The following is a 23,933-nucleotide window of genomic DNA, read 5'->3' as shown; positions in this document are numbered from 1 at the left end:
CCCAAAAGAGGGTCTATGAAATGTGAAGTTGAAGGGGCAGGATTGCAGCTTGAAATTGATAAACAAATGGTCAAGGAATACCTAATCACTTTCAATGAGTTCAAATCTGCAGGGCCCAATGAACTGCATCCTAGAGTATTGAAGGAACTGGCTGAAGAACTCTTGGAACCGCTGTCTATTATCTTTGTGAAATCATGGTGGATGGGTGAAGTGCCGGATGTATGGAGGAGGGCTAATGTTGTCCCTATCTTCAAAAAGGAGGAACCTGGGAACTACAGACTAGTCAGCCTGACATCAGTTCCTGGGAAAATTCTGGACAAGTTTATAAAGCAGCCAATCTGTAAGCACCTGGAAAACAATGCAGTGATTACTAGAGCCCAACATGGATGTGTCAAAAACAAATCCTGCCTGACTAATCTTATCTCAATTTTTGATCAGGTAACCTCCCTTGTAGACTGTGGGAATGCTGTGGACATATCTCGACTTCAACAAAACTTTTGACAAAGGGCCCCATGATATTCTGATTTGCAAGCTAGCTAAATGTGGACTGGATAGAACAACTATCAGGTGGATCCAGAGTTGGCTCCAGAATCATACTCAAAGAGTGCTTCTCAATGGTTCCTTCTCAAACTGGGGGAAGGTAACGAGCAGGGTACTGCAGGGTGCAATCCTGGGCCCAGTGCTCTTCAACATTTTTATGAATGACTTGGATGAGGACGTGCAGGGAACACGAATCAAATTTGCAGATAACACAAAATTGAAGGGATAGCTAATACCCTGGAAGACAGAAACAAAATTCAAAGAGATCTTGATAGGCTGCAATATTGGGTTGGAAACAACAGAATGAAATTTAACTGGAATAAGTGCAATGTTTTACCCCTAGGAAAAAGAAAACAAATGCAGTTATAAGATGAGGGATACTCTGCTCAGCAATACAACATGCAAGAAGGTTCTTGGTCACAAGCTGAATATGAGCCAACAGTGTGATGTAGCTGCAAAAAAGGCAAATGCTATATTAGGCTGCATTAACAGAAGTATAGTTTCCAAATCGCATGAAGTACTAGTTCCCCTCTATTCAGCACTGGTTAGGCATGTTGAATACTGCGTCTAGTTCTGGACACCACACTTTAAGAAGGATGCAGATAAACTGGAACTGGTTCAGAGGAAGGTAACAAGGATGGTCCGGGAACTGGAAACAAAGCCTGATGAGAAGAGACTGAAAGAACTGGGCATGTTTAGCCTTGAGAAGAGAAGACTGAGGGGAGATATGATAGCACTGTTCAAGTACCTGAAAGGTTGTCACACAGAGGAGGGCCAGGATCTCTTCTTGATCATCCTAGAGTGCAGGACACGGAATAATGGGCTCAAGTTGCAGGAAGCCAGATTTTGACTGAACATCAGGAAAAAACATCTTAACTGTTAGAGCCATATGACAATGGAACCAATGACCTAGAGAGATAGTGGGCTCTCCAGCACTGGAGGCATTCAAGAGGCAGCTGGCCAGCCATCTGTCAGGATTCTTTGATTTGAATTCCTGCATTGAGTGGAAGGTTAGATTCTATGACTTGCTTTTTCTCTAAACTAAAAATTCCCAAATGCTGCTACCTTTCCTCATAGGGGAGTCACTCCATTCCCTTGATCATCCTGGTTGCTCTTTTCTGAACTTTTCCATCTCTACAATATCATTTTTGATATTATTGGATGAGTTTCAGTTGGTGCAGCTTGAGGAAGTGGACAAGGTGCTTGGAATGGTGCGGGCGACCACGTCTGCTCTAGATCCTTGTCCATCTTGGCTGGTCAAGGCTAGCAGGACTGGTACCACCGGCTGGGCCAAGGAAGTGATAAATGCCTCCTTGAGTGAGGGAGTAGTCCCTAGTAGCCTCAAGGAGGCAGTAGTGAGACCTATTTTGAAGAAACCTTCCTTAGACCCAGATAACTTGAACAATTATAGACCGGTGGCAAATATCCCCTTTTTGGGCAAGGTTCTGGAGCGGGTGGTTGCCAATCAGCTCCAGGTGCTCTTGGATGAGACCGATTATCTGGATCTGTTGCAATCCAGTTTTAGGCCTGGTTTTGGCACTGAAACAGCCTTGGTCGCCCTGTACGATGACCTCTGTCGGGAGAGGGACAGAGGGAGTGTGACTCCGTTGATTCTCCTTGATCTCTCAGCGGCGTTTGATACCATCGACCATGGTATCCTTCTGGGGAGACTCGCGGAGTTGGGAGTTGGAGGCACTGCTTGGCAGTGGTTCCGCTCCTACTTGGCGGATCGTCGCCAGAAGGTAGTACTTGGGGAACATTGCTCGACACCTTGGACTCTCCATTGTGGAGTCCCTCAGGGGTCGATTTTGTCCCCCATGCTTTTTAACATCTACATGCAGCCACCAGTACGCTGATGACACGCAGCTCTATTTCTCCTTTTCATCTTCTACAGGTGAGTCTGTGGATGTGCTGAATCATTGCCTGACCGCGATAATGGACTGGATGAGAGCTAATAAACTGAGACTCAATCCAGACAAGACTGAGACACTGTTGGTGAGTGCCTGCCCTGCCCAGATGGTGGATGTTCACCCTGTTCTAGATGGGGTCACACTCCCCTTGAAGGAACAGGTTCGTAGTCTGGGAGTTCTTTTCGATCCTTCCTTGTCTCTTGAGGCGCAAGTGGCCTCAGTGGCAAGGAATGCGTTCTACCACCTTCGGTTGGTAGCCCAGCTACGCCCCTATCTGGACAGGGATGACCTCGCCTCAGTTGTTCATGCTCTGGTAACTTCTAGGCTGGATTACTGTAATGCGCTCTACGTAGGGCTGCCCTTGAAGACACTTCGGAAGCTTCAGCTAGTGCAAAACGCAGCAGCCAGACTGCTGACGAGGACCAGCCGGTCAGCACATATAACACCTGTTCTGGCCCGTTTGCACTGGCTACCTATTTGTTTCCGAGCCAGATTCAAGGTGCTGGTTTTGACCTATAAAGCCTTACACGGCGTGGGACCGCAATATCTTGTGGAACGCCTCTCCCACTATGAACCTACCCGGTCACTTCGCTCAGCATCTAAGGCCCTCCTCCGGGTACCAACCCATCGAGAAGCCCGGAGGACAGTTACTCGATCTAGGGCCTTTTCTGTAGTGGCCCCCGAACTGTGGAACAGCCTCCCCAAAGAAGTACGCCTGGCGCCTACGCTTCTATCTTTTCGGCGCCAGGTTAAGACCTGGCTATGCTCCCAGGCATTTTAAGCGTTCATGTTATAATTTACATTTTTTCTTTTTTCTTTTTTTCTTTAGTTGCTGCTTGTGTTTATTGTTTGTTGTCTGATTTTATTGTTGATATTTTGTATTTTAACCTTTTTGTACACCGCCCAGAGAGCCACTCACTATGGGCGGTCTATAAATGAAACAAATAAATAAATAAAATAAATAAATAAAATGTGCACACTATTCCAAATGCAGCTGCACCATAGATTTGTACAGCGGCATTATACCAGCAGGTGTTTTTTTAGTACCTTTCCGGATGATCCTTAGCATGGAATTTGCCTTTTTCACAGCTGCTGCACACTGGGTTGGCATCTTCATTGAGCCATCCTCTATGACCCCAAGGTCTCCTTCCTGGTCGGTCACCTCCAGTTCAGACCCCATGAACCTATATGTGAAATTAAGATATTTTGCTCCAATATACAAATAAATAAATAAATAAATAAATATGTATAACTTTACACTTGTTTACATTGAATTGAATTTGCCATTTACCACCAATTCCCTCAGTTTGGAGAGGACCTTTTGGAGCTCTTCGAAATCCCTTTTTGTTTTAACAACCCTGAACAATCTCGTATCATCAGCAAACGTGGCCACCTCACTGCTCACCCCTAGCTTTTAATTTATACACAGATGGTCTAAAGGTACAGGGAGAACTGTATTTGTTACTACTCTTTCCTTTTGGTTTCCTAGCAAGTTCTTGATCCACAAGAGGACCTCTCCTTCACTCCGTGACTGCTAAACTTACTCAAGAGTCTTTGCTGAGCTACCTTAGCAAAACTTTTGGAAATTCTAAGCACACTATGTCCACTAGATCACCTCAGTCAATATGCTTGATGATACTCCCAAAGAACTCTAATAGGTTACTGAAACAGGATTTACCCCTGCAGGAGCCATATTCTGGCTGTGCTTCAGCAAGGCTTGTTCTTCTATAAGCTTCGCTATTTTATCTTTAATAATGCTTTCTACCAGTTTTACCAAGACAGAGGTTAAGCAAACCTGCCTGTCATTTCAGGGATCTGCCACTGGATCCTTTTTTCAAGACTGGCCACTTTCCAGTCCTCAACTATGGAGAAGGATTTGAGGGACAAGTTACATATGTTTGTTAGAAGATCAGTGATTTCACATTTGAATTCTTTGATGACTTTCAAGTCAATGCCATCTGAACCGGGCAATTTGTCAAGGGTTTTTTTAGTATATGAACCAGCCCTTCATAGCAGTTTTAACCCCAGCAACATACACTGTACATCTTGTGCACTTCAACTCACAATGACACCAGCAGCTTGGGATGTTTCCAGTTCTAACCCTGGATTCCAGCAATTCGTCCAACCACCCAGTTCTGTGTGCAGAACAGGAGACTTACTAGCCAAACCGCCTCCCTCCAGGACCTGAATTTTCTGATAGATATTCACTGATAGGCAGCTTCAACCGCCCTCTTGGGCAACCTTCAGTTCTCTCCATCATGCTACGTTGCAAACAGAGCAAGGGGGGGGATGGAGGGGGTGAGGGAGGTGCAGAATAATTGGCTGATTTGGGATTGGAAAGGAGGGTAATAAGAAAAATGTATATAGTTCAAAGGTTATGCTGCTTGTGCAATGAGGAGGTTCCCAATGGCAGCTCTAACACACAGAAACAGAGTTTCCCAAAAGAGGGAGCGGGACAGAAGGAGAGAGAGAAAATTGCTAGTCTTCAGAGACAAGCCCCGTCCTCAGTCAGCAAGAGAGGCCGGTAATTTGAGTCAAATTTGCATGCATGTGTTTATTTCTTCTCATGCAGCTGCATCACCACAGCCACTGATAAGTGCCATTAGTTCAGCTTCAGAGGAGGACAACGAAGAGGCGGTGGCAGCGTCCTCAACCAAGACACTGTTTGGGGCCCTAAACAAGAGGCAGGCTGGTGTTCTTGTTTCCAGGTATCATTTATCAGCGGGGGCTTTTGAAGTGTGGCCCCAGGTTGTGCCAAGCACTGCCCCAGGGACCCTGATAGAAAACGGTGGCATACAAGTGCACCATAGGAAAAGTAAAATTTGTAACTTAAGCCATCCATTCACACAAGAACCCCACTGTCTGAACTACAAAACAATGCCACACAGAAATTCAGTTTTTCATTATGCTACTCTTGGCAAAAACAGAGCTGGAATATTAAAAAAAAATACATAAATACTGTAGTCATTTTCCCAAGGTAGTTCTGCAGATTTCTATGTCCCTTGGCTTCTCACCTGCAGACATCTTGAAGCTGGGATACTCTAAGGCAGTGGTTCTCAACCTTTTTTGCTCCTTTCCCCCTTTTCACCATTGTTCAGAATATAATTCCCCCCTTCCCAAGATAGTCTCTCATAGCATGTTGACGTTTCGCGAGTGACGGTGGTGTTTCTCGTGAGAGAAAAATTTTCTTAGTTTATATTATAACAGAATTTCTTGGAGCACTTTCTGGTCTTTAAATAATAATTTAATTTTGCAAATGAAAATAATGCTGCATGTTCAAGAATCGATTTTAATCTGTGACATTCAATAAACTTTACTGAATGTCGCAGATTAAATTAAAAACAAACTACAATTTTACAGATTGTACATAATCTACAGGACATCACACTTTGCTGAATAGTGGTCCCAATTCCCCCCCTGGAACCCTAAAATTCCCCCCTTGTTGAGAACCCATGTTCATGGCATGGCTTGTCATGTCCCAATGTATAATGGACACAGAATTGCGAACACACTTAACTGTGCCATCCATCAAGCTCGACGTTGTTACCTACTCCAGGGGCTTCGCCCCAGCACACTACCTTAGTAACCTTTCTATTGTCAGATATGGGAAAGCCTTTACTATGGCGAGATTCGATGTGATGCCGTCAGCTTTATGCGAGGGCAGGTGCCGCGGAGTCCCGCGTGTAGAAAGACAGTGTTTGTGCAGGTCCAGAGAAATCCGGAGAAATTGAGACAATATCTCATGTCCTTCTACATTTATCAGGATATCCGTACCCTAATCATCACCCCGATTATTCAATCGATGCCCGGACGTGACTCTTTATATTATACTAGATACTTACTACAAGATTTACATCCACAGACCACATATGCCGTCGCTAAATTCTGTGCCAGGGCCATCATAACCCACAGAACATTGCTAAGTCGTAAGTCCATATAAAGAATTCTGATAATGGTTTTAATTTGTATAAAGGTTTTAATTGTATCTTGATACTGTATTGGCCATCGGCCACAATAAATAATAATAATAATTATTATTATTATTATTTCTTATTTGAAGATCCAGTGAGATAACCTCTTCTGAACCAAAAAAGGAACCATGATTCAGAGTTGCCTTCTCCATGCTGCAGATGTTGGAAACGGATGCTGTGGGATACACGCTTGGGCTTTTCACTCACATCACACCCTCAGGATCCGGCAAAAGGGATCATAAAAATGGCAGGCTGCTTTGCTGTTTCCAGACCTGGCTCTGCAACATGTTTATATGCTAGCCTCAATACCTTGGCTTTATTGCAACACTCTAAAGCTGTGTGATTGTATCCAGACACGTCATGAGTAATATGTTTGAACATTTCTAGGGTTTTTCATGTATCGTTTTTTAGGGGGGTCATATTATTACAATAAATTCCCTTATATACCTGTCCTCCCCATTTTCCTGATGTTCACTTGTTCGGCATGTTATGTAGTGTTCAGGTTCATATGCTTAGATCAGGGTTAAGATAAATGTGTGTCTATGTTCTGCTGGGGTCCAGATCAACAGCTTTGGGGTTGGAAAAGTTTCCATCCCTGCATTGCATTGTGCCTCCCACTTCTTCCAGTTATGGGTTTTACTCAGTGAAGAGTTCCAGATATGCACTCCAAATCTCTTGGACATTTGACTTTTTATGTTTTATGGAGAAGAATTTCCTCATTGGCTGCTGGTTGCAGGGAGTCTTGTGCCCAGTGTTCCATGCTGGTTGTGGCCTGGGCTTTCCAATGTTGAAGAAACACTGGTTTTGCTGTCAGCGTGGCTCAGTGGGCCCTTTTGATAGTACCCACCTGGCAGTGACACCGCCATTTACTATGTTGGTGTCTCCTATTAATAGGGATTAGTCCAGAACCAAGTTAAGTTATAGTCTGTACTTCCTTCTAGAAGAATTTAATTCCTGGGCAGTTCCATAGTAGGTGGGTTATATCTGCTTGTGGCTATTTGCATCTCCAGCAATCGTCCGTCGGCGGAATGCCTCTGCTCTTAAGACATACTGGTGTCCAGTAGGTCTGGAGGAGTATTTTCTGTTGGATTAATCTCAGTCTAACGTCATGGGTGGTTAGTTTAATACTGCATAGAGCTTTATTCCATTGCACAGGTGGGCTTCTAATTCTTTGTTCCATTTGTGTCTAATTGGGTCTAGATCGGGACTTAGTATGTTACATACTGATATGTATGGGCACTTACTAAGTTTTCTTGAGAAGGTGAGAGTTTGTGCTGTTTCCAAGAGATCTGGTGTGTCTGCTGCATTAAGTGTATCTGGGCCAAATTTGCCACTGTGCTGTGCCAGGAAGCTGCAGGAGGAAGATCAAATTCTTCCTGAACTGCCCCAGAGGTTTTAAATTCATTAATCACCCCTCTAGGATGCACACCTTCCCCCTCTAGGATGCACACCTTAATGTGGTGAGGGAGTGTGAGAGTATTGAAGCTAAGAGCAATGCTGTCATGAGTAGATCAAGAGGTAGACTCCTACCAGGGGCACCCAAGGCAGAATGGTCAAAGCTGAAACACCAGACTAAGATGCATCCAAACTCAGAGGAAGGCAATAGTAAACCACCTCTGAATACCTCTTACTATGAACATCCTATGAAGAGAGTATTCAAAATGCAACACGAGATAGTGCTGGAAGATGAGACCCCCAGGTCAGAAGGCACTCACTGAGTTACTAGGGAAGAACAAAGGACAAGTACGAGTAGCACTGTGACTAATGACGCAGCTGGGCCGAAGCCAAAAGGAAGCCCAGAGGCTGATGCACACAGATGTGAAAGGAGAGTCCGGAGTTGTACGACACACACAATAGGAACATGGAATGTGAGAAGCATGAACCAGTGAAAGTTAGAAATTGTCAAGCAAGAAATGGAATGTATCAACATTACAATACTTGGTGTGAGTGAATTAAAATGGATGGGAATGGGACACTTTTAGTCAGGAAACTACAAAATATTTTATGCAGGAAATGAGAAATTAAGAAGAAATGGGGTTGCTTTAATAGTGAGAAGTGATGTAGCAAAAGCCATTAGGAGCTATAACGCAAGGTCTGAGCAAGTGATATCAATGAGATTTAACAGGAAACCTCTTGATGAGTTTTGCCATACTTCTGCCAAAGAGATTCTTCCCAGTCCTCGTGAGGTGCAGCCCACCTATTAATAGGGAAACCTATCAACATAACCATCATCCAAGTCTATGCTCCAATGGCAAACACAGAAGAAGAAGAATTGGAGAGATTTTACGCAGAAGTACAGGAAGAAATTGAACACACCCCAAAACAAGATGTGCTGATAATCATGGGGGACTGGAATGCAAAAGTAGGGAACAGAGAAGAACTAGAAATTGTGGGACAATTGGGCTTAGGAAATGGAAATGAAGCAGGAGAAAGACTTATTGAATTCTGTGAAGCCAATAATTTGTTTCTTGCAAACACATTTTTTGGACAACCGAAAAGACGACTGTGCATGTGGACATCACCAAATAGTCAATATAGGAATCATATTGATTATATAATTGGTAGCAGAAGATGGAGAAGTTCCATACTTTCTGCAAAAACAAGACCAGGAGCAGACTGCGGTACAGATCAGGAGCTGGTGATATTGAAAATTAGAGTAGGGCTAAAGAAGAAGAACAAAGCAATCATAATGCCAAAATACGATTTCAATAGCATCCCAGAAGAATTTAAAGATCAAATAAGAAATAGATCTGAGGCTTTAAACCTAGCTGATAGAGAAACAGAAGAACTATGGAGTTGACATTATCAGGGCAGAATGCAAAAAGACAATACTTCTCGTTAAAAAGAGAGAAAGACCTCAGTGATGAAACTCTTAAAATGGAAGATGAAAGCAAAAGCAAAAGGAGATAGAAGCATGGTCAGAACCCTAAATGCAACAATACAGCGACTAATACGTAGGGACAAAGAGAACTATTGGAATACTTATTGTATAGAAATAGAAGAGGACAACAAAAAAGGAAGAAGAGCCCTATTCCACAAGATTAGAGAAATGAAAGGCAAATTTAAACCAACAGGAGAACACACCAACTGACCGAGATGAAATAAAAGGAAGATGGAAACAATACACTGAAGAACAATATAAAAGAGGTGCAAGGATGACATGTTCATTCATGGAGGAACCGTATGATGAACCAGAAATTTTAGAAAGCGAGGTAAAAGCTGCTCTTAAAATCTTGGAAGAAACAAATCACCAGAAACAAATGGCATACTAATAGAGTTGCTACAAGCTACTGAGACTGAATCTGTCCAAATTTTGACTAAAATCTGTCAAGAAATATGGAAAACTAAACAATGGCCCACAGACTGGAAGCATTCAGTACATATCCCAATTCCTAACAAAGGGGATCTCAGGGAATGCAGTAATTATCGAACTATTGCCTTAATATCCCATGCAAGTAAAGTAATGCTCAAAATTCTACAACAAAGGCTCTTATCATATATGGAGCGAGAAATGCCAGATGTCCAATCTGGATTTAGAAAGGGAAGATGCACCAGAGATCATATCGCAAACATACGTTGGATAATGGAATGGAGCAAGAAATTTCTGAAGAATATCACCCTGTGCTTTATAGGTTATAGCAAAGCCTTTGACTGTGTAGATCATGAAATACTATGTAATGCTATAAAAGAAATGGGGGTGCCACAGCATCTGGTTGTCCTCATGCACAACCTATACTCTGGACAAGAGGCTACTGTAAGGACAGAATATGGAGAACTGATTGGTTCCCCATCGGAAAGGGTGTGAGACAGAGATGCATTTTATCACCCTATTTGTTTAATCTATATGCAGAACATATCATATGAAAAGTGGGATTGGACCAAGATGAAGGAGGTGAGAAAATTGGAGGGAGAAATATCAATAACTTAAGATATGCAGACAATACCATACTACTAGGAGAAACCAGTAATGATTTGAAACGAATGCTGATGAAAGTGAAAGAGGAAAGCACAAAAGCAGGACTACAGCTGAACATCAAGAAGACTAAAGTAATGACAACAGAAGTTTTATATAACTTTAAAAATAACAATGAGGGCATTGAACTTGTCAAGGATTATCAATACCTTGGCACAGTCATTAACCAATATGGAGACCATACTCAAGAAATCAGAAGAAGGCTAGGACTGGGGAGGGCAGCTGTGAGAGAACTAGAAAAGGTCCTCAAATGCAAAGATGTATCACTGAACACTAAAGTCAGGATCATTCAGACCTCTATGTATCTCTACAATCTCTATATATGGATGTGAAAGCTGGACAGTGAAAAAAGCGGATAAGAGAAAAATCAATTCATTTGAAATGTGGTGTTGGAGGAGAGCTTTGTGGACATCTGTGCCCACTGTGGAATTTCATAGTCTGCTTCCTGCTACCAGTATCTAACTTGTGCAATTTAGGTATGTGTTGTGATATACTCATAGGTTTGGAAGGTTGATGCCACCTTTTGTCACTGGGAGGTGCAGTTAGGTATATGTGAAGTGTGACCTGTTGTTTGGACCCCACAAAAAGTTTCTAAAGAGCTGGTCAATTTATGTGAAGTATTTCTGGAGGATGTATTTCTGGGCAGGATATTCATTTTAATTATTTTTATTTTCTCCTATAGGCTCATTATTAGTCCTGCCCAGTGCTCTAAGTCTGCCTTTATGTTGAGAGGAATTTCTTCCATATGGAGTTTTACTGTTTGGTCAATATGATGGGGGATGCGGAGACGTAAGTATGTCAAGCCATCTTTTTTGTACTTTAGGGGGCAGTCGGTGTGACAGTCACCCGCTGCCCCCAGTCCTATGGACATTACCTTAGATTTCTGCTAGCTGATTTTCAAACAAGTGATTGAAGTTGTCTATAATTGTCATCAATTTGGAGATGGAGTTTTGTGAGTCTGTTATAAAAAGCAGTGTGTTGTCTGTGAAAAGAGCTAGCTGTTGTGATACTCTTAATTTCAGGGGATTGTTCAATTAGGCATGCTAGGCATGTTCTAGGGCTATGGCAAAAAGCATTGGCAAAAGGGGGTAGCCCTGCCTCATGCCTTGTTTTAGTTGTATGGGTTCTGAATATAGGCCATTACTTGTACTTCGGGCTGTCGATTTCTTGTTAATTGCCTGGGTCTATGCAAGGAATTGGGTGGGGAAATTTAATTTATGCAGAGTGGCTAATAGAAAGTCCTATTGCACACCATCAAAGGCTTCCTCTGCACCTGGGGACTGTCTTGGCATTTACTGCTGCCATGATGTTAATTGGTAGGCAAAGGTGATCTGCTCCCTGTTGTCCTGATATGAATCCTACTTGGCTGGTTTGGATTATACTGGGTAAGTATTTACCCAATCATGCTCCCAAGTTGGCTGTCAGGATTTTGCAGTCCACATTGGGCTGGTTCACACGGGAGCTAAACTTCAGATTAAAGACCCAGCTTTTCCCATCACGATAGATTTGCAAGGTTCACATTCCTACTTTCCAATCTGCTGTTTTCCATTCACACTGAAGGGAAAGCATCAATCACACAGCTGTCTAATGATCACACCCTCTTAAGGTCAAAATTCCACTTCCTCTGGTTACCTTGGCAACCGAGCATGCTCAGTTTGTTCCAGAGTAAGTTTTATAAAAAAAGAAAAAACTCTGAAATACAAATATTTGTTTGAACAGTGTTATGCTTTTTTGCACAAGTTAGCGGGGAAAGAAAAATAAAGCGCCATTTTCCTCAGGCTTGCAGAACGGGAGCCAGCAGGAAATGACATGAACAAAGGGAGGAGGGGTGGGCATGGGGAGGGTAACGATTGACACACCCTCCAAAAGGCATCAGAGCAAAGCCTCTGCAAGCCCTAGACATATGAAGCGGAGACGTTTTTCCTTTTAGCATTAGAATTGGATTGGTCTGATACGGGGAAACTGTGTGATTACCTGCAATCTCACGTGAACCATGCAAATTAAATGGGGATGCAAGTAGCACCAATCTCACAGTAAGTCGCCATGTGAACGAGCCCATTGATTAGCGATATAGCTCTATAGTTTGAGCATTCAAGTGGATCTTTGTCTGGTTTGGGAATGAATGAGATTGTGGCATCATACATGCTTTTGGGGAACCTTTGCTTTCTTTGCTACATCTAAGAGTTTTGGGACTAGGATTTCCTAGAATGTTTTGTAGCATTCCACTAGGCACCCATCTGGGCCTGGTGATTTTCCCATTTTCAATTGTGTTTTCTATTTCAGGTTTGCTTAGGGATGCTTTCAAGATTCTGTCAGTCTTGGCCTCTAGATTTTTTGTAGGAACTTACCTATGGTCTCTTCACTCAGGGAAACTGTTGTTGCAATACAGTTCCAAATGAAAATTGTGAAAGAGCTGGTTCATTGTTTAGGGGTCATATTGTAGTTTCCCTTGTTTGTATCTAATCCCTACTATGTTAGATCTGTTCATAATTCATTTCAATCTGTAGGCCAGCAATTTGCCTGCTCCCCCCCCCGATTCTCAATAGCTTTGCTTAAGTACATGTCAGCAGGAAATATGCTTGCCTGGCATGAACTGTATTTAATTCATAGTTTAGTTTGACTTTGGAGTAGGGTTGCCAGGTGTCCGGTATTTGCCCAGAGACTCCAGTTTTTGGGGTCCTTTCTGGGTCTCCAGGTGAGTCACCTTAATCTCTGGACTCTTTGCTTTCATTTTTTAAAAAAATTATGCTTCTAGGTGGTCTGGTTCAAAAGATATAAACCAAATTGTCATTCCCCCCAACTCCTGTTAGTACCAGCTGCTCTAATCCCTGCCCTCTCAGGTTTCTGGCCAATAAGTGAAGTCAGGGTTGTGACTGTCAGTAGCAATACCTGAACCCCATTTCAAGTTCTGACAACAGTTTCCTTTTCCTGCTTGTCTCAGATTAGGAATTCAGTAAATATATAGCTTTCAGCAGCATAAAGACTACTTTCACTGTACAGGATTGGGACTTGCTTCTGAGTAAACATGCATAGGATTGCACTACAACAGAAGATCACAGCAGGATCTTGGTAGGCATAATAGTGTATATGCAAGATTTTATTAAATTACTTGCAAAAATGGCATATTATACATTTTATATTTCAAATAATTTTTGAACAGAAGTTTTAAGAAGTGTACATGCTGCAGAGTTATACTTTTCTAATTAAGGAGCCAAACAAATTTAAATTTCCCTGGGCTGTTGAAGAGGGCAGTTTATTGTCTTATTCATAACCTGTTTTGAAAACCTTCCCAATATGAAGCTTTTCTGGGAGTAAAGCTGCAATGCTAATTCCACATACGTGAATTGCAGCTTTACTCCCAGAAAAATTAGGCAGGGCTTTTATTAGGTCACTGCTTTTATTTGGCAGGAAACTAATACTTTTTTAAAAAAATGTTCTGGAATGGCCAACTGGTTTTGACAATAAAATATCATATGGTACAAATTAAACCAGAACTGTCACTAGAAGATAAAATGGTGAAACTGAGGTAATCATACTTTGGACAGATCATGAGAAGACATTTCTCTAGAAAAGACCATAATGCTGGGAAAAACAGAAGGGAGTAGAAAAAGAGGAAGGCCAAACAAGAGATGGATTGATTCCATAAAGGAAGCCACAGACCTGAACTTACAAGATCTGAACAGGGTGGTTTATAACAGATGCTATTGAAGGTTGCTGATTCATAGGGTTGCCATAAGTGGAAATCAACTTGAAGGCACATAACAACAACAAATGTACTTTTACATCTCCAGTGTGTGTGTATATGGAATATTTCCAACAACCCTATGAGTTAGGGTTGGAAACCAAGGCAGCTCACAAGAAGAAATAAAGCCATTTAAAATCCAATAGACCATAAAACAAATATAAAACAGTCGCAAAACAGCTTAAAGTGGCACAATTCTGAATTTTGGATTGCGTAAGTGAAGTTCCTTATCTTTGAGTTGCAGTCCTGTGCATGCTTCTCTGTCTGAGTAAGCCCCATTGAATACATTGGGACTCGCTCAGAGAGCATTAACTAACTCCAGTGGTGATTCCAAAATTCTGTTCATATCATAAATGTTACAATTCTCCTACTGTCTCTTCAAGACTAATGAATTTTGGTACTAGTTGGAACAGTTACTGCTGTGAATGTTTTCAAGCATACCCAGTACATTCCATATGCCATTGGTTCATTGTTTCTGATCAGTCAGGCTGACCCAGGTACATTGGAGAAATTTGGACAAGTTCCCTTGAGTTACGTTTGGGAACTTAACTCAGGGTGTTTGTGAATGTATGAGCACCCCCAGTTCTATTCCTTTGCCATGGGGGTTCTTATGTCCTTATACTTTCTCAGAAATCCCTTTTCCTTACTTCTAATATACATTTTGTTTAAACCCCTGAGCTACTTTGTGAAACCACACAGACTAAGGAAAAAGCTGGATGACTCTGGCTAATTAATATTTTTCAGCCTCAGAAATGTAAAGGCAGGCAAGCAGGCCACCCCAGATGTACCTTTTTCCTAATGAAAACACACATATAAAGTTATAAATCATTATAAAATCTCACTATTTCTCTTCATTAAAACTTCCAATACGTTTCATAATTTTTCCCCTAGGTGGAGTTCTTGCTTTACCCAAGAATCAAACATTGGCAATCCCTACTTATTACATCAATCACAACTTCTCTCACAGGTCAAATGCTCCTTGATTCCAAACAATAAAGTAATTAATCATGCATCAGCCAGGTCTTGGCAAAGAACCAGGTGATCGCTGTGACCTGTTTCCATTGCAACAGGTTTTTACTGTTAGCTGAATAAAATGCTAAAATTTAGCCTGAATCTCAGGTCCCTATGATTATAAAACATAAAGCCCTTTTAATAATTATGATCATACATGTATGGATATATAAAATTCCCCATTATCTCTGTTTTTAGTATTTCCTAGTTCAGTGTCTAGGATTATGTATCTACCCAGCGGATCAACGTCTATGTTTGTGGTTGTGATGGCTAGCCTTTTATGCGTCAGAATTGCTACTTCTCTAGACTTGGAGGTGTGGCCTGGCCCACTCAGTCCTTTTCTAATCTGTGGAGTACAGTTCGTGACAGGTGAGTGTCCTTCAGAAAAACTATGTCAACTTTCTTGAGTTTCAAGTACCTTAAGATCTGCCTGTGTTTTTGTGGTGTGGCCAAGCCCTTAAAGGTCTCGGTCGTAAGCCCAAGGGCCTCCATTTTCTTAATTAATTTGGGGTGGCCATTTTGGCCCTCTTGTGGGCCTTGTTAGATTTATACAGTGTGGTGTGTTTCTTTGGCTTACCAAGCCATGGAAGGCTTCGTCTATTCTAGTTGTTGCAGTTTCTTGTGTTAGGAAAAGCATTGTTGTTGCACACATCCTGTTTCTGGAGTCGTCATGGGAATAGCAGTGTGGTGACAACATGTAGTCCTTTTCATGGGAGGCCTAGCTGGTTTCTGGCTGAATCAGGATATTGGATGCAGCTCTGTGTCATGGCCCCGTCAGAGGACTCCTCAGATGAGGACGACTCGGGAGTAACAGCAGCAGACCCAGGAGCAGCAGGAGACACGGAGGAGCCTCCTGAGAATCCAGCTCCTTCTGCCCCTCAGCTGCAGAGCACCCCAGGGACAGCAGAGGCCCTGCAGCCAGACACAGACAGTGAACAGGATACTCCCCCTCACCTGCAGAACGTAGACAGCAGAAGGTCAGGCAGAAGAGAGGCAGGCCTGTCTCCTTAAGGCCCAAACGCTGAGGGCTCACACCTGCTGTCAACCCTGCTCTTTATAAGGCACACCTTGGCTGCAGCTTGTTGCTGACTGCAACGTCAGGCGTGGCTTGTGTGTTCCTAGTTTCCTTGCAACCTCTTTTGGACTGACCCCTTGGCACTTGATCCCGGACCTCTACTGACCTCGCTTCTGGACTCCTGACTTGGCAAGTACGCTTCGGACAAGCCTGGCCCTTATCAGCTCCCCTCCTCCTAGACCTGGCAGATTTATGGCCAGACTGCCGGCTAAGGACTTTGCTCCCTGCCAACCACCCAGGAATTCCAGCCCCCACCGGCACTGCTGACGCAGTGTAGAGCTGACACTCTGAAGCTCCTGGAGGTATGAGATACATGCAGGTCAGCAGCATAAACAGCAGAAAAAGCAAACAACGTATGAGGCAATTTAGTATAGAAAATCCCCCTCCCCCACCCTTTGCATCGCAGTTTTTGGACCTTTCCCCTTTCCCCATTTTTTTTCTTGGAAGGGCTGGTGTGGCATGCTTTCCTCTGTTTTCCCTCCCCCACCCTCCCCCCAAACACATCTAATTAAGGATATTTGTTCAATTCCATACAAATTACATTAGTTGCGATTTAAGTTGTCCTTATAAGGATAAAGACACACTGTTGTGCTGGTTCCAGTGCATCTCCACCTCTCTTTTCTCAAAATGGGAGCACATGACATTAGTAAAACCCCATCCCTTTTCACTCTAAAACCTGGTGGGATCAGCTCAAGTGCATTTAGATTTTGCAACTGATTGGCAGATCAACCCATTGCCCCTCCAGGTGTGTCCAATGGAAACACTTTGCTGCAGGCTCAGGTAGAAACAGTGATCAGCCCAACACTTTGCTGTGGGCGGTCCTGAAAGGTCTGAAATCAGCAATGGGGAAGGAAGGTGAGGTTAGCAGAGGGTAGAGTCACTTTAAAATGTAGCCAGAAAACACATTCTTGCTGCTTTTGAAGCTATTAGTGTGCCACAGCCTGAAACTTCCAGCCTTCCCAGGGTATTCAAATCTGGGGTCTGGTTATTACGCTTCACATATAAAGCAGAAGGATATCTGAGGAATGTCTCCAGGTTTTTCACCTTGGCCACCTTTTTTGCTGGAAGTTTTTGCCCTTATCCAAGACTGCCTTGGGGAATTCCTGGAAGAGAAAGATAAGGCTTTGGTTGGAGCCTCAGGGCTGTTGACCCTCCTTGCATGCTTTTTGAATCAGGTTTTCTTTGGCGACATAGCATAGAAATTTAATTATTATGGCTCTTGGTGGTGTTCCCTGCAGTGGGGGTAAGCTAAGTACTCTGTACACTCATTCACTCTCAAGGTTGTAGTCCTCAGGAAGGTTTAGGGTCTCCCTGAGTACAGTAGTCACAAATTCTATCATATTTCTACTTCTAAATGTTCTTTAATATTAACAATTCTCATGTTGCATTTTCGAGAATGTCCTTCCAGGGAGATAACTTTGGGCTTATCCACATGGGAGCATTACTTCGCACTAAAGATGCTGTTTTTACTGCCGTTTTGAATTTGCACGGTCCACAGTACAAACAGGGTAAAGGCTCAATGCCACCTGCAAACATGGTGTTTTCTATTCACACTGAGGGGAAGGATCAATAATGCAGTTTCCTAATGACCACACCCTCTAATTTAACATTTCTACTCCCTCTGGTTACCTGGCAACCAAGCATGCTCAACTTGTTCTGCCAGTTAGTTTCATTTAAAAAAACAACAACCCGGAAGTGCGATTATTTGCATTTTCACTGGTACAGTACAGCTGAAATACAAATCTCTGTTTGAGCAGTATGATGCTTTTGTGCACACGTTAGGGGGGAAAGAAAATAAAGGTACTGTTTGCGGCAACATAAAAAAGGCTTGCAGAACAGGAGAGAGCAGTGGAAGTTTCTTCAGCCCACAGGAAATGAAATGAAATGAAAGAAAGGAGGAGGAGGGAGTGGGCATGGAGAGGGGAACGATTGACACACCCACCTAAAAGTATTGGAGCAAAGCGTCTGCAAGCACTAGAGATACGGATTGAAGACTTTTTTCCTTCCCTTTTCGTATTATCAAAGGATTGGGTTAGTACGGATTTACGGGGGGAAACTGTGATAGCTTCCGTTTGCCAGTAACATCATGTGAACCACGCAAATTAAAAGGTGATGTAACACCAGACATGGACTAAATCACAGCGTAGATGAGCCTTATTCTCTGAAAACAACCCTGGAGTTAGTATCAGAACCACTGTAAAACAGTGCCTCCAGTGCCCATCTCACTAAGTCGGCTCAGAAGGATATCATGGTCAATAGTATCAAAAGCCACCAAAAGATAAAGTAAGAATAACAGGGTTGCACTCCACCTGTCCTTCTCCCGATAAAGGTCATCCATCAGGGCGACCAAGGCCGATTCAATCCCATAACCAGGCCTGAACCCAGACTGCAATGGGTCAAGATAATCTGTTTCATCCAAGAGTACTTGCAGCTGCTGCGCCACAACCCTCTCGATCACCTTCCCTAAAAAGGGGGCATTTGCAACCGGTCGGTAGTTGTCGCAGACCAATGGGTCCAGGGTGGGCTTTTTCAGGAGCGGTCAAATCACCGCCTCTTTCAAGGCGGCTGGAACCACTCCCTCTCGCAATGATGTGTTGACCACACCCTGGATCCACTCGGTCAGACGCCCTCGGCAAGCTTTAATAAGCCAAGAAGGGCAAGGGTCGAGAGGACACGTTGCTGGCCGCATCATCGCAAGCACCTTGTCCATATCACATATGTCGAGAAATTGCTTGCAAAAATGTGTACATTAGACAAAACTGCCTATAAAAATGTGTTTATTAGGAGGAATTTCCACTAAAATGCTGGTGAATTTTCATGAAGATTTTTTTTAAAAAATTCACAAATAGTTGCGAAAATGTGGAGAGTTGAATTTTAGACAGGAAAAATGAGAAACTGAGAAAATCGGAACTGACAGAACTTTCCATCCCCACTCCAAGCTCTGCCTGTCCTTAAGCAAGTCCGACATTCCTCAGGGTGAGAAGAGGGATTTCTTGCTTTCCTTCTTTCCTTTCCCCACCGCTCTTCCTTTTATGGTTCTCTTCTTTGATTGCTATTATTAGCATCGACATTCTCTGTCTCATCTCTTTTCCTTCCCCTTCGTTTTCCTTCCCAGTTTCTCCTTCCCTCTTTTTCCTTCTCTTTCTTTGTTTGCATTTTGTAGTCAGGAGGGAGGGGAGGTTGTGGATTTCTTACTCAGCCCTGCCTGACTCGGCTAGTGTTTTGATCTCTTGGGACCGTGTCTTGGAGAAGGCTGCAGTTCACTCCCCCTTGTCTCTCCGGCCCTTCCTGCAGTGCGGGCTGCCAGGTGGAGGTGTGTGCGTGTTGCTGGGGCTTTCTCCTACTCTCAGCCATCTCCTCTTGGAGGCAGAGAGGCTTGCCCTGGCTCTTGGATGTTGGGCAGGCGGGCAGCTGCCGTTGTACAGCGCTGCACAGGCCAGCACCCTCTGGGAGACCGTCAGTGGGGTCCGCATCACCCAGCCCCCTGTCAGGTGCAGGCAGTGGAAGCAGGACAGAAATGACACATAACCAACATGACCTGACGTCCGTATGGACACCTCCTGCCCTCGCCCTTCTTCTTTCTTGGTGTCATCGAGGCAGCAGCGCCCACCAATTCTCCCAAGGAAAAAAGCGGGCTCAGTGGCTGGCTCTCGCCCAGCCCATGATGGGAAACTCTCCTGAAGCGCATCCAGCTGCCTCTCATTTCCAGCGCTCAGCTCTCGCCGTCTGTGCCATCATGACCTTTGGCAGAACGGAGGGCTGAAAACACCACTTGTGCCTCCACTTTCCTGCAGAGAGCGTCGTCATCTTTCTAGATCTTCAGGCCGTATCGCTCATCCCCAGATGGATCAGCAGTCACCTCCTTCCCACTTTGTGACCTAGCAGCAAGGTGTTAACACCATGCTCCAGAACAAACACTTAATGCTTATGAAATACCCCGGCTCCCTCCCCACCCCCAGGGTTTCCTCAATGCCACCCATGGAACGCAGGGGCAGCAAGGCCCTTTCTTGCTTGGAGAGACAGCTGGAAAGAGACAAACTGTGGCACTTGTTAACAGCTTCTCTATTGTCACAACGTTACTGAATTAGACTAAAACCACAATTATTTAAAAATCCTCCAAGCCTTCTCACCTTCAAAAGCTTCAAAGTGATACATTCAGATCACCCATTGATGGAGGCTTGTTCATAAATGCCTTCTCAGGGCCAGCGGGAGGGTTTCCCCTGTTTTGGCTGGCACAAGAGGAGCATAGGATACTAAGATTTACAGGCCAGCCTCCTCCATGATTAGGACTGCCAACTCTTATACTGTCCTCTGCTCCTCTGCCTTTGTTGTTGTTCTTGTTATGTGCCTTCAAGTTGATTACAACTTATGGCAACCCTATGAATCAGTGACCTGCAACAGCATCTGTCATGAACCTCCCTGTTCAGATCTTGTAAGTTCAGGTCTGTGGCTTCCTTTATGGAATAAATCCATCTCTTGTTTGGCCTTCCTCTTTTTTTACTCCCTTCTGTTTTTCCCAGCATTATTGTCTTTTCTAGTGAATCATGTCTTCTCATGATGTGTCCAAAGTATGATAACCTCAGTTTCACCATTTTAGCTTCTAGTGATAGTTCTGGTTTAATTTGTTCTAACACCCAATTATTTGTCTTTTTCGCAGTCCATGGTATGCGCAAAGCTCTCCTCCAGCACCACATTTCAAAGGAGTTGATTTTTCTCTTAGCCGCCTTTTTCACTGTCCAACTTTCACATCCATACATAGAGATCGGGAATACCATGGTCTGAATGATCCTGACCTTAGTGTTCAGTGATACATCGTGGCATTTGAGGACCTTTTCTAGTTCTCTCACAGTTGCCCTCCCCAGCCCTAGCCTTCTTCTGATTTCTTGACTATTGTCTCCATTTTGGTTAATGACTGTGCCAAGGTATTGATAATCCTTGACAAGTTCAAGGTCCTTGTTGTCAACTTTAAAGTTACATAAATCTTTTGTTGTCATTCCTTTAGTCTTCTTGACGTTCAGCTGTAGTCCTGCTTTTGTGCTTTCCTCTTTAGCATTCATTTCAAATCATTCCTGGTTTCTGCTAGTTTCTGCTATGCCTTTAACGGCATCTTAATCTGTAGACCATGTTGTCTGAGGCAGGTCTGTTTGCCACATGCCAATGGCTTTTTGCCATGCGCATGAGCCAGTTATTGCTGAGCTGAGAAGACATGCTGGTTGTACCATGGGGGGCAGCAGCAAGAGGCAAGTGGGGCATAATCAATAAGGTGGATATGATTGTCAGTTAAAGACTGATCATTTCAATCTCCTCATGCAAAGGGATCTTTTAATTTCCTCACATCAAGACACTTCCATTAAAAAAATGGGTCTAGGAACTGTCACGGGGAGCTCATGCTCAGCTTAATTGTCTATAATTGTTCTTATTGTAAAATCCATTATCACAGTGTATTTATATTGCTGCTAATGAGATGTTTGGATTAAATAGCATGCTACAAGTCAAAAAAGAGACATTTGCTAGACTAGTTTTCAACAATTTTTTAATGAGTTGCTAATACTTACATGACTCCTCAGAGCCTGAACTTGAGCGCTGCTTCCACAGGGCAGTTGAAAGTGCTTTCAGTGCTGCTTCTGTATAAGGTTTTGGGGAGTGTCCACATCCAAATGCCCCCACCCTTACTATTTCCCTCTTTAATCTGGAGTTGCCATTTCCACGGAAAATCCAATAAGTGAAAATAATCCAATATAAACCCACGTACAGTGTGCATGTGGGTGCAATTCAGTGCACTGTGACATCATATTTTTCTGAGTGTTCTCTGTTGCCATACCCCTCCCTTCTGCTTCATCCTCACCTGAGGAGACCTGTGGCATATTGCTGCTGAGGGCCTCAGGTATCGGGACTGGTTTCTGTGTTGGTTCATTGAGCAAATAGCAGAGAAGCTAATGCAAGCAATGCACTCAATTGCTGTGGTGACCAAGGAAACTTGGGATCTTCTGGACATTTGGGGGTGGGAGGGAGGGACAATTGAGGACCAGCTACCCAACAGCCACCCAAACCTAGAAACCTTCGACTTCTGGGGGCATCCCAGTGGGCTTCCTTGCCCCACTGAGTGCATCCAATGCCATCCAAACCATTGCAAAGATACAATTAAACCAAAACAGAGCTGGGAGGTTGCACTATCCCTGGCAACCTCCATTCATCTGTTCAGCAATGGCCAGGGCCGGATTAAGCTGAGGAGGGCCCCTAGGCTGATCGGTGTTTGGGGGGCCCTTCTCCTCTTAGGCATGTATGCGTGCCATCAACCAAGATGGCGGCAGAGGCTTCAGCCCCTTAGGGAAACCTTGGCTGCCATCTTGATTGATGGCAAACCGCAAAAAACAGCAGAGAAAAAGGTAAGTGAAGTGGGGGGGTGGCGGGCGGTTCAGAAGCTCTTGTCCCGCGATCCATGGCTCCTGTCCTGCTTCCGTGGATTGTGGAAGGAGAGCGGAGAGCCCTCTGTAGCTCCAGGGGCCCTCAGACCCGTGCCCCACGGGCCCCTAAGAGCTCTGGGCCCCTACGCTTCAGCCCACTAAGCCTAATGGATAATCTGGCCCTGGCAACGGCGGCAGACACTCCCAGAAACAGACAAGAGCAGACAAGGTGAGGAGAGCCCTGCCAGGGTCTGCATCCCAGCACATAGTCCCCAGGGAGGAAGGAGAAAGAAACTGACACACACACACACACCACAACTTCAACAGGCAAGCCATCTCCCACCCCTGCCCCCAAGACACAAGGCAAACCTCCTGCCGCCATCCTCGTTGAGCGGTGAGCTTGGTTGTATCACACTACGTAGTAGAGGTCTGCAGGGTCGGGCGTCATCAGGAAAGGCCTCAGGGAGAGGTGTGGTCAGCTGTGGGACGGCAAGGAGATTGGTCAGAGCCCAGTGAGATCCTGAGCCTTCCCCCATATGGCTGCCAGCACCCTCCACCACCAGAGCAGCCACCGCCATCCCTCCAGGGTGTTCAGCAGCATGGAGACGTGCAGGACCTAAGCATCATGAATACTCCCAGGCATTGTGGCATTCACACAGGTGAAGATGGAGCTGCCACCTCACACGGCCATGTTGTTGAGAGCATGCTGGTGGTGGCGGTTCCTATAAATGTGGGGTTTCTGGTGAGGAAGCTGGACTCACATTTGCCACAAAGGAGGATTTAATCATCAATATGCTTATATCTGTCTCTAAAGCTCAGAGGCTTTCTTAAGTTCACATATTAAAGGTACGTTTGTTAAGCTACAGAGGAAATGAGGAGGTGGCAAGCTGTGCCAGCTAGTTCTTGAAAAAGGGAAGTTGCGGGTTGAAGGAAGATTTCAAATCATTCCTGGTACTTTTGAAAGACCAGCATCAGGTATGACTGGTAAGGTATGAGACTGTCAGCTGAATAGGGTACATTGCGTGTATAGGAAACTCCACCCTATGTATTGGGTCGCTTGCTAGATATGGAATAAGATCTGGAATGTTCTGTGTGATGCATGAACTATATAAGCCTGCGTGTCCATGGTTCATGAGGGAGAGCTTATCCACATGGCAGCAAAACATCGTAGTAAAAATGCTGCTTTTACCTTTGTTTTCTGTTTGCATAGTCCACATAGGGGGCTCAAAGCCAGCTGCAAACACAGTGCTTTTCATTTACACTGAAGGGAAAGGATCAGTCATGCAGCTTCCTAATGGCCACGCAGG

General features: G+C 44.1%; 1 long non-coding RNA gene across 1 annotated transcript in view; it reads right to left on the bottom strand.

Annotated features, from left to right (window-relative positions):
- LOC133370891 (uncharacterized) overlaps positions 1-23,096 on the bottom strand; it is a 28,303-nt gene extending 5,207 nt beyond the window's left edge. The window contains exons 1-2 of the long non-coding RNA XR_009759206.1: positions 22,996-23,096; positions 3,498-3,634 (exon numbers count right to left, since the gene is read on the bottom strand). This is a non-coding gene — a long non-coding RNA (uncharacterized LOC133370891). The remainder of the gene's footprint in view (positions 1-3,497; positions 3,635-22,995) is intronic.
- Between the last annotated feature and the right edge of the window lie 837 nt (positions 23,097-23,933).

The sequence above is a fragment of the Rhineura floridana genome, chromosome 15 (genome assembly GCF_030035675.1).
Source record: "Rhineura floridana isolate rRhiFlo1 chromosome 15, rRhiFlo1.hap2, whole genome shotgun sequence".
NCBI lineage: Eukaryota > Metazoa > Chordata > Lepidosauria > Squamata > Rhineuridae > Rhineura > Rhineura floridana.
This window is presented reverse-complemented; position numbering and strand designations above follow the sequence as displayed.